The following is a 12,160-nucleotide window of genomic DNA, read 5'->3' as shown; positions in this document are numbered from 1 at the left end:
GGGAGTAAGGAATCTTGATTTTGGTCATGGGTAGGGTATGGAAGTAACATTCGTCTACATTGCCATGTTATATTCATGATTTTTTAATAATGGTATCATTAGGTGATACATATACTTGATGCACATGTGTTGTTGAGATTAAAGAGTTTCAAGACTTGCTTGGCCATACAAGTTTAGCGCAACAACATTAGTGGTGGACAATAATTGATGTTTTGATGCTAATTGGTGAGTTAGGCTTGTCCATGTGGTGGGTCACTTGCCAAGAGCCATACATAGGCTTGGAAGTCATACAAAGACTCACCCCATTAGTCCTCTAGAGAATCGTAACTCCATCTGACCATTGTATCAACATGCGCATTAGATTGAAAGGGTTTGCTTTAATTGCTATTGCCCACCATGAGTTTTCCTCCAATTGGGGATCTCGGTTGAGTAAAGTTATTTCTCCAGTTGGCTCCATGAGTGCCATGAAGGAGGCCCCCTTAGATCCGAAGCTCCTAAGTTCCAAACGTCCGAAGGCTCCCACTAGGGGCAAAGGGGAAACCACCCAAAAGGGAGTGGAGGAGGAGTATGAAGAAAGGGAAGACCTACGACGATAGGTACCTTCCCATTATAAGGCCTACATGATAGAGGATCGCAAGATCTTATACCAGTAGGCCAAGAGAACCCAGGAATAAGGGTGCTTCTAAGGATACGAAGGCCCAGCCAAGGTTAAAGAAGTAAACCTGGGGCCAGAAGGGGTGGACCCATAACCAATGTACATAGTAGATGACCTCACCCCCAATGAGCATGCCTTAACTTCCCTCCTTCGAGAGTACAAGGACTGCATGGCCTGAAAGTACACAGACATGAAGAGTGTGCTCGCTGAAGTCGTGAAGCACACTATACCCATGATAGATGACGTCCGACCAGGGCGACAATGTCCCTATCCTATGAATCCCAAATATGCACTCATAATCAAGGAGGAGATCCAAAAACTCATAAATGCATGATTCATCTATGAGATAGAGCATACAAACTGGGTGTCACCCATTGTGATAGTCCTGAAGAAGAATGGAAAGATTCAAGTATGTGTAGACTTGAAAAAGGTCAATGCTGGCACAAGGCACGACCACTATCCATTGCCTTTCATGGAACTTGTTCTAGAAAGAGTAACTGGGAAGGAAGCTTATAGCTTCCTACATGGGTTCTCGGGTTACAATCAGGTATCCATCGCCTCAAAAGATCAACATAAAACTACCTTTCCAACCGAGTGAGATGTGTATGCGGCCAAAGTGATGATATTTGGACTTACCAATGCGCCTGTCACATTTCAGCGGGTGACTGATGATACCGCCTTGAAGGAGTACCTAAGGGACTTTGTAGAAGTCTTCTTGGATGCCTAAATCCTCTCAAGTGTCAATTTTGGGTCAAACACGGCGTGATTCTCGATCACATAGTGTCCTCCACGGATTACAACAAGATCAAGCTCATTCTATAGCTACCCCTCCCCATGAACGCCAATGGGAGTGTAGCGGTTTACTTACGCGTTACTGTAGAAGGTTCATCTTGTTCTACGCAGACATAGCTTGACTATTGTAGAAGCTGTTAGTAGTCTTTTAGTGGACCGAGGAATGTAAAAAATCCTTCGAAGCCCTCAAGCTAGCTTTGGCAATAGCAATGGGCCCCAAATTGGAATCTAATATTCCACGTTCACATAGATGCCTCAAACTTTGCCATCGGATGCATGTTAGCCCAACCAAGGGAGTACAACTTGGACTACCGGGTGTACTTTTTCGTCTGGCGATTGAATGATGTCGAGATTAATTACACTACAACAGAGAGAGAAGGCCTGGCCATGGTTTATGCGGTTAAGAAGTTCAGGCATTACTTGCTAGCCAACAAGTTCATCTTTTTTATAGATCATCAAGCATTACTATATTTGGTTAACAAGCCTTGCATGACAGACACATAACAAGGTGGATGCTAATCCTTTTGGAGTTTGACTTCACAGTCGTGGTGCATAAAGTCAAGACTCGTGTCCTAGCTGACCACCTCTCGAGGATTCCCAATGGAGAAGCTCCAATGGGAGTTGAGGATGACCTCCTAGATGCTCCCCTGTTTCTCATTGACATAATTTTGGAATGGGCAGTCGAAATGGGCCACTACATGGAAAATGGTTTACCCTTGGACAAAGCCCTCAAGAAGGACAAAGCCTGCAAACTCATTAAAGATGCAGTGCCATACCAGCTAATTGTAGGCCAACTCTATCGCATGGGCAAGGATAGAATCATTCATAGGTGCGTGTGCGAACACGAATATATCGATGTGCTCGAAGCAGCCCATTCAAGGATAGCAGGCAGTCAATTTGCCACTGCTGACATTATAGCACGTAAATTGGTACAGGTAGGCCTCTGGTAGCCAACTCTCTTTGGAGATGCATCCGAGTTTATCAAGCGATGCGATCCCTACCAAAGAGTGAAAATCGCACATAAAGCGGATATGATGCCCCTAACTAGAATATTTACCAAGCATTCCTTTGAGAAATGGGGCATAGATTTTATTGGTCTTATAAGCCCAGCAACAGCTAAAGGAACATGGGCCATATATATTATCCTAGCCACAAATTATTTCACCAAATGGGTGGAAGGATGAGCCACAAGAAAAGCTGATGCGTGGCCAACAGCTAAGGTTTTATATGAACAAGTCATTACATGGTTCGGGTGTCCCTTGGAATTAGTCAATGATTGAGGAAGTCGTTTCCTTAATGAACCATAGTGGTCCTGACTAGCGAATTCATGATCATACATAGGAAATCAACACCATACTATCTTAGAGCAAATGGCATGGCCAAGAGCTCAAACAAAACGTGCTACACAATCATAACTTGTACAATCGAAGCCAGTCGGACCAACTGGGAGCACAAGCTCATTGCAGCATTGTGGGCCTACCAAACGTCCTACGAAGTGGCAACGAACTGCACCACCTTCAACTTAGCCTTTGGTTGGGAAGCAGTTATGCCGATGGAGTATGTAGTGCCCAGCCCTCCCATTACGATCAAGGAAAGGCTCACCAAAAATGCTTTGGCAGAGCGCTTAATTGATCTATTTTTTGCATTTTCTTCATATTTTACATCCTTACACACTGACCTCACAAGTCTATGCATCACCCAGTCCGCCGTCCTCCCCGTTTCTCCTCTGGGTAGCGCCCTCAGCATAAGTAGCCCCCCACTTTTTCTTTTTTCCTCTCCTCTCTTCCCTCTCAACAAGTCTGACAAATGTCAACCCGACAACCCATCGCTACAGCTATCCCACCGGATCATCACCTTACGGCTATCCTGTTGGTCATCGGATCATTGCCTTACAGCTATCCCGTCAGATCATCGCCTTACAGGTATTTCATCAAATTGTCGCCTTACAGCTATCCTTCTAGATTGTCGCCTTATAGCCATCCCGCTGGATCATTGTCATATTGTCCTTCAACTCGTCGCCTTACTCCTATCCCATCGACCTATTGCCTTAACGCTATCCCCCCGGCCGTTGGGATACTTAAAACTATAAAAAGGCACCTTACCCCTCGGATCGTCACCTTGGCAAAAACAGTCAAACTCTACCAGTTTTCTGCCAGAATTTCCACAGCTCCTTGCCTCTTTCCATACTGCCTCTTTGGATGTCCTCAGCCTCATTTTCCTCCATAAATTCATTTGTTACCCACTTGCCTGATTTTTTCCCACGAATGAGAAATGATTTGTTCAAAGATATCCTTTCTAAGTACAGAGTCCTGCTTTTTTGTTTCAACAAGAAGGATACAACCTCATTTGTTATCTTTTGTCTCTTGTGCACGTCAACTTCAATAGTTGCCTGATCTGCAAGCTTGCTTCATCCTTGCTTTTTATCATTGCTTTCTTTTCTTCACAGACTCATATTCTCTAATAGTATTTACCTCTTTTTATCTATTGGTCAGATGTGTTAGTGTCTGTGCAATGACATCCTCTGGTGCGAAAGGAAAATACGTTAGACGAACCTGCAAAAAAGAAACACTAGATCACCACCTAGATCACTAGTTTCATTCTGAAAGATCAATCAAGAATAGAAAATCCAATGTATTTCTTGTAGCACAATCACCTACCATATCGTTGACAAAGAAAGAAGTACAAGAAACGCAGAGCTTGTAAGAAAAGACAGTGCAGAGAGAGAGAGAGAGAGAGAGAGAGAGAGAGAGACAGAGAGAGAGAGAGAGAGAGAGCTTGCATTGTTCTCAAAGTAGTGTTAAAGCAATGTGCTGACAGAGAATTGCAAAACGATAGAGCTTGGAAGAGCAAACAACGTACACACACACACACACACAAACACGCGCACACGGATGCGCGCACACACACACACACGCACACACACACAGAGCTTGCAATAGTGGAAGAGATAGGCAGGCCAGGAGAGACAAGAGTGAGCTTGTAGGCTAGAAGACACAAGACAAAGCAGGGAGACACAATCGAGGGAGAGCAACATAGCCAAAGATCGTGGCCGAGGGAGAAGAGGCTATTACAAGGTCATTATGAGGCAAGACGTGGGACATGGGATGTTAGTTTTTTATCATTTACCACTTGCAAATCTACACTTGCAAGGTGCTTTTATAGGCACTTAAAAAGCATTGTCTAGGGACAGTGCTTTTTTTAAGTCCAGTCAAACATGCATACACCCTCCAATTGTTCGTTTTTAGCGATTCCAAAGCCGTTTGGGGGGTTTTGGCCCGCTCAGGACATGTCAATGAGGTAACAAATACCAAAATTTTCACCCTATGTCAGATATAATAAAGTAGCTCAGGTATCCTTATTGAATGCATGTCTTCCTAAAACACGTACCTTGTTAGTTTGCTTTTAATATTATCCATTTTTAAAGCAAAAAAGAAGAGATATAGCAATTTCTCTCAAGGCCCCATAATGAGCTCTCATTTTTCCTAATGACATTTTCATGTTGAGGTATTATGGTAGACCGTATGCAACGGGCTTAAGACCTATCATCACCAGGGATGCTTGTACGTTTGGATCCTTGGTACGCGGCCGCGTTGTGGTAGTAGAGGGTATAACCTTGACCCTTGTACACATACTTCAGGTGGATGGTGCAGCCAGTAAGTTGTTGGAGCCATGCTTCCCCGAGTGGGGAGTGTGTTAGTGATCTCACGACCTTTTGTGTTGGAGCTAGCATGCACTTCCTGGATGATCGAGAGGGAGGGGTTGTAGCCGCCGCTACTGGTGGTGTTTGAGAAGTCTATTGAGTTGAGATCTCCTCTTCTGTTTGTAGTTCAGCTGCCAGGATGTTGGATGGCATTCTGATCAACCCTGAGGGCATTATTTGGGATTTAGAAGGGCTTCAATTGTAGGGAGCAATTGTATCCAACATCCGCAGCACCTCAAGCCATGTGAAGTAGCCACGAACCTTGGATGACTGGTTGTGGACCCATGCTTGCTTTCTGAATGCTTTTTGAGTGGTTGTGGAGCCATGATGAACTGCTTTGAGCATGCATTGAGACTTCTTTCTGATTGGTTGTGGAGCCATGATGAACTGCTTTAAGATTGTTTTATGATTGCTTTCTCATTGTTTGGAGCCATGATGAACTACTTTGAGACTGTTTTCAGACAATTGCTTTGAGGCTTTTTTGAGTAACTGCTTTGAGATTATTTTGAGTAATTGCTTTGAGACAAATCACAATGCACAAAGGGGGCAAAAAGTGATATGATAGTTTTGGCCACAAAGAAACCTATGGGATGGCATGATGATGAACTACTTTCAGAGTTGTTATTGCTTCTTGGCTGGTTGGAGACATCATGAACTTCTATGAGGGTGTTTTTAGATAGTTTCTTTGATACTACTTTGTGACTACTTTCAGTAACTGCCTTGAGACTACTCACAATGCACAAAGGGGCACAAAGTGATATGATAGTTTTGGCCACAAAGAAACCTATGGGATGGCATGATGAACAGCTTTGAGAATTGTTTCCGATTGCTTCTTGATTGGTTGGAGACATCATGAACTGCTATGAGAGTGTTTTCAGACAGTTGCTTTGAGACTGCTTTGAGTAATTGCTTTGAGACTTCTTTCAGTAATTGCTTTGAGACTGCTCACAATGCACAAAGGGGCCACAAAGTAATATGATGGTTTTGGCCCCAAAGAAACCCATGGGATGGCATGGTAAACTACTTTGAGAGCTGTTTCATATTTCTTCTTGACTGGTTGGAGACATCATTAACTGCTATGAGAGTGTTTTTAGATAGTTGCTTTGAGACTACTTTTAGTAACTGCTTTGAGATTGCTCACAATGCACAAAGGGGGAACAAAGTGATATGCCAGTTTTGGCCACAAAGAAACCTATGGGATGGCATGATTGTTGGACTTGTATGGAATCAACCTTGGTTGTTGTAAAGTGGGTGAGTCTGTGATGAGAGCACTATTGTTATTATGTAATGAGAGCACAATGCCAGTGATTAAAAAAAAAAGCCAGATAATTGATAGTCTGTGTTACTGCTTTTGAGAGCTCCCTTAATTTGTACGCTACCATAGCTTGAGCTCTTCCAGCGATTATAATTCAACAACGCTCATTTGAGTGCTTGAAGCCCTATTTCATGCGAAAGCTGAAGGACAGGTACACATGTTGCTGCATTTATCACGTTCAGATGATTTTTATCAACGATGCAATTAATTAGCTAAGGATGTAGAGTTTTGGTCTTCATGGAGCATCTTGCAACTGTGACTGTCAGATATGTGGAAATAGTGAAGGTTGCAAAGCTTTGGGATAGGCTTACAAGGGTGTCACTCCCCTGTGGGAGTCTATGGTGTGCCCCAAACTTGTTGGAGCCACATTCCACCATCGTCAATGTCTATTGGGTGAGTGCAAAAGATGTGGTCCAAAGAACATATCATGTTTCCCTTGAATCAATTTCAAAAAAGGTGATGGTGAAGGTCTTCCAAAATGTGGACACAGGCACCATTGTGAATGGGAAAAAGAAGCAAAGGGAAGATCTTGAGAGAAAGGAGATGGATTGTAGTGATCTTATACGATTAGTGAAGAAGCACCTCAAAATTTTCATCAAGCATAATTACACTTGTAAGTGGCAAGATGAACAATTCAAAGAGTCAAAATGGATAGCAAGATGTCCTATTCTATTGTGTTGAACATGATCTTTGTTAAGGCTTATAACACTTTGATTATGAGATCTGAGTAGTGCTTGATTATGAGATCTTGATAGCACTCTTTTCAAGAACATCCCATGCACACTTCTATATTTCATAAATGAACAAATTTGGAAACAAGGGGTGGAATCGATGCTCAATCTATGTAAACAAAATTGGAATCTATGAAGGTTGAACACTATAAAATTCAGCCATCATTCTTCTTTTGACATTCACATTTTAGGCTATATTCATGCTATTGTCTTACAAACATTATGCTCTAGCGACTTCATGCAACATGAACATGACATTCAAATATTTGGTCAAAGGACAATCATTAATGCATGAAGGTCCAAGGTTGATGATAATATTACTTAATGTGGTTACAATACATTTTGCAAGCCTTCCAAAAATTGAAATGAACCTGGCTCGATTCACAGTACATAGATGACATCATATAGTTACAATTAATACATGACAATACATTTAGTGCCAAGGTACTATTTCCTGCCTGAGTTTTGGGGTCTGACATATGTGCAAGGCCTCTCAAGATTAGCCATCTCGGCTGGCACCCATCTTGGATGTACAACAAGACTTTCGGTGACTTGCAGGATTTCCTGGTCTGACCAAGCCCCAAAATGATCTGCAAAAGAAAACTACAGCCGATCCTCTGACAATAACCATTGCCATAACCATGGTGCCAAGTGTCTAGTTAGAAATTGCAACACATGTGTGCAGGGACTATTGTCATCTTTGGAAGTATGTTGAATGTCCTAGACAGATTTCCTGTACACTTGTAAATCAATAAGTATGGTACACGACTCATCGTGAAAAGGGTATTTCTCCCAAAAATAATATAGGTTCTTGAAAAATACAGCCTATAGGCTTCCCATCCAAAAGGGTGATATGCACTGAGTCATAGTATGCATGATCCATCCACCTTGATATAAGAGACTCCAAGCTAGGAAAGCATAGTTCAAAATTCTTTCTCAAGTTGTGCATACACTATGAGCCCCATATATACACATCAAACCATCGAGTTGCCCAATGCAAAAAACGCTCTGCATCATCTGGAACAAGAAATGTGACATCGAGATTAGGTCTTGTGCTGCCACACATAAACATGCTATTGCGGCTAGAACAACTCTTTTTTATGGTTGTGTGGATGAACCCACACCACTCATGTCAAGAATAAGAGTGCGGTGTTCCACGTTCTTGCTCTTAGGGACGTAGTAGTAAAGTGGAGGGGGAGGCAATGCATAACCACTCTCGCAATTCAAGAGTGGTATGCCAACATTGCCACTATGATGAATCTACTGGAGCTTGGCTTCATTAACATTGTGCGCTCTCCTTCGTTGATCTGGAGAAGAACCACAGGCTTGAGTAGCACTCATCTTGCGTCAGAGTTTGAAAGGACCTTTTACATATGTGATTAGCAAAAATTCATTTTCACCTAAACAAACCATGACATGATTATGTTCTTGTTCATAAAGAGACCTCTCTATCTCTTGCTCTCCCATAAAACATTCAAAGATACAAGCCTATTTTTCACCCAAAAGATCCTTTGATGATTTAAAAGATACAAGCCTATCTTTTTAAAAGATACAACATAAAATTTTTTAAGAAGCCTATGATGATCAAATATTTTTAATGTGTGCACCAGTACAAGGCACTCTCTCAAGAAGTTCAAATAGAACATGGAGAACATACATTGAAGAAAACCTCTGACTACAATTAAAGATTCCAAAATACATCGGGTTGGTTATCACAAATTCTTACATGAACATATAACCCAAACTTTAGTAATATTCCACTCATCACATAAGGTCAACCACACTTCTAATATACATGTTATAGTCTCTTGCAGGCTCATGGCCTATGGGTAGATGCCGTACTTGCATTTTACTTTGTTGTAGGGCTCGCAACCTTTTCAACGTCACTTGGGGTTCTAAGCCTTTTCCCCTTAGTGTTGAGCAGCTATGGACTTGATGGACTGGGCTCCTCTTTGATGTTCTGTGTATGACAGTTCTTTGATCGTCATCCCTTTAACCACTGTCCAGTAGTCTGCCCCTTTGAATTGTTCTCCTTGTGGTTGTAGTATCTGCTACAAGAGTAAGTACATCTATGAAAGCTTCAAAAGATGGGTCACTAATCACTACCTCTGCCTCAACCATCTCTACTTCATCTTCAATGTGAATTACTTTCTCTTCTATAGGTTGGAGCATAAGCTCTAAGCTTACTTGATGGTCTCACCGTGTGATGTGCTATCCAACACAGTTGCAGGTTCATCAATAAATGCATGTGCATGTACATATGTTCCAAGCTTGTCTAATGACTCGCTTGCAAAGTATCATGGAAGATTGCATCTAATCCATGAAGCCCATGCCATGGGCTTAGTTATTCATTCTTCTCATGTTTTGTGCTACTTGGAGGTGAAGGTTCAACAATACACATGTGTAAAAGTCCGCGTCTTCTAGGCACAAGTGAAGGTTCAACAATACACATGTGCATAGGTCCACGTCTTCCAGGCTTGTCAGATGATCCAGCTTGCGAATTATTGACAAAGACTATATCCAAAGAAACATGTAAATTTTCAAATGGATATTTAAGTGTATGCAAAAAACACATACAAAGCAATGCCAAAAACACATAAAGCAGTGCGGAAAACAAATATAAAGCATTGGCAAAAACACATATAAAGCAGTGCCAAAACACAAAGTATGAGAGAGAAGACACAAAGTAGATGCAAATGAGTCACAAAGCACATACAAAGCACGCAAAGAAATCACAATGTAGTGGCATGTCACAAGCAAGTAGAAAGAAGTGATAAAGCAGTCAAATATAGAGCCATGCAGTAACAATTTAGTTCACAAAGCACTGCCAAAACACATGCAAAGCACTCTCAAAGCAGTTACACAACACATCTAGAGAACTTTCAAAGCACATGCAAAGCACAAATAAAGCAGACACAAATAGTACCAAAAGCATTCAGTGTCAAAGCATTGTATATGAAGTGCCAAAGCATTGACAAAGTAGTGCCAAAGAATTGTGAATGTAGTACCAATGCATTGGCAAAGCAGTGCCAAAGCATTGACAAAGAGTTAACAAAGCAATGCCAAAGCACATGCAAAGCATAAGCAAAGCAGTCACAAAGAGAAAGCAGTGCCAATGCATTTAGAAACGGTGCCAAAGCATTGACAAAGCAGTGCCAAATCACATGCAAAGAACAAACAAAGCAGTCATAAATAAAAAGCAATGCCAAAGCATTGAAAAAGCAGGGAAGCGATAGGTGGAGAAGCGAAGTGACAAGTTTGGTGTGAGAGTCCAACCCATGAGAGGGAGAATAGAGAAAGAAGCTTCTCGCTCAGAAGCAAGCAAGAAATTTGAAAAGAGGGCTAGAGCAAAGAAATTTTTGAAATGGTACTCAGAAATGAGGGGGAAGGAAGAGGAATGAGAGAATGTGAAAGAAGTGTGGTAGTTGGATGGGAGGATTTCGTTTTAGGTCAAATGGTACAAGTTTGGTTGAGAAACTAGGTTTCTCAATTTGGTTACAGTTAAAAAACGTGATGGGAGAGTTGAGGCAGCAAGTGGGTGCTCCACATCATGGTCTCCCATGTCCCCTTCTAGCAATGATTATTCAACCTCTCCATTTTTAAAAATAAGAATATTAACCCTTGCCTCAGGGGGTTCACTCATAAATATGTAAGCATATCATATGGGTTCAATAGAAAGAGTCTTTAAAATCTCCTTTTTACACATTTTTCGCATACATAAGGGTATCATATAAAGGGAGTATTCACAGATTGAATAAGAAAGGGTGTGATTTATCCATGATAAATCTACAGATAAGGGGTTTTACAAATAGGCCTTGAACACACGTGATACATAGGATTTATACATAGTGACTCCCCCAAGACCCTTGCAAAGCCTCAAATTTTGACATTTTCCAAAATAATTTTTTAAGAGTCTTTTCAAAACTACACGAACAATTATCAAGGCACTTTTTTGGGATTTCCAAGGAAAATGCTTTTGAAGTATTGCAAAATTTTTAAAAGACATCCACCTTGGCCATGTTTAAAGAGTCCAAAGATTTCAGGGTACCATCAACAGCAAGGTTCTAATGGTCCTTATTTGAACCATGTCTAAATAACTCAATATTTTCAAAGAGTCTATAACATGTCTTATTTGAACCATGTTGAACTAAATTCATATTCTTATCATATAGATAGTGTCCTTGAAATGATGGATTACTAGAATCTAAAATTGCATGAGCTTTGTCTCTATGACAAAAAACTAACCATCTTTAAAAAGTCCTATTTTATACAATGAGCAAGGTGATCTCTTGTTACCATCATTAACATGGCATGTATTTTGCATTGTTTTGAAGCTTGAGATGCATCATCAAAATCATGTTTGTTGGATAATTGTATATTACATCAATTCCATCAATGAATAGACTCTCTAATTCACTTACTAGTGGTCTAAGGAAGGTACTAAATACATCACCTGAGCTTCAATTTATTTTCTTACAACAATTGGAGGGTATAAATAGCACAGGTAGAACCCCCACGATGGATTTTCTTTTGTGTGTTTGTGTGTGTGCACGCGCATGTTTGTGCGTGTGTGCGTGTGTATGTGTGTATGTGCATGCGTGCGTGCATGAGTGCGTGTGTGCATCTGTGCGTGTGTGCATGTGTGCATGCGTGTGTGTGTGTGTGTGCGTGCACGCTGCCTCTATTTCCAAGTTCACCATGATCCTTGTGCTCATTCTCATAGGTGATAGCATTTAAAGGGAAGAGAAAACTGATGGTATATTGACAAGAGAAGTATTAGTTATGGTGCATTGAACTTTAACTTAGTACTTTTGGCAATGCTTTATGTTCACCCTTTTGTATTTGAAGACCTACTCCAAAAGAGATGACATGGCTACTTTCACACCTATAGCACAAACACCTATAGTCAAAGTGAGTCATTTGTGTGTGTGTGTGATTTGGGGGGGGGGGGGCAAGACAAAGGTAAA

The sequence above is a fragment of the Dipteris shenzhenensis genome, chromosome 17, assembly GCF_047967505.1.
Source record: "Dipteris shenzhenensis isolate YYH24624 ecotype China chromosome 17, Dip_SZ_1.0, whole genome shotgun sequence".
Lineage (NCBI taxonomy): Eukaryota > Viridiplantae > Streptophyta > Polypodiopsida > Gleicheniales > Dipteridaceae > Dipteris > Dipteris shenzhenensis.
This window is presented reverse-complemented; position numbering follows the sequence as displayed.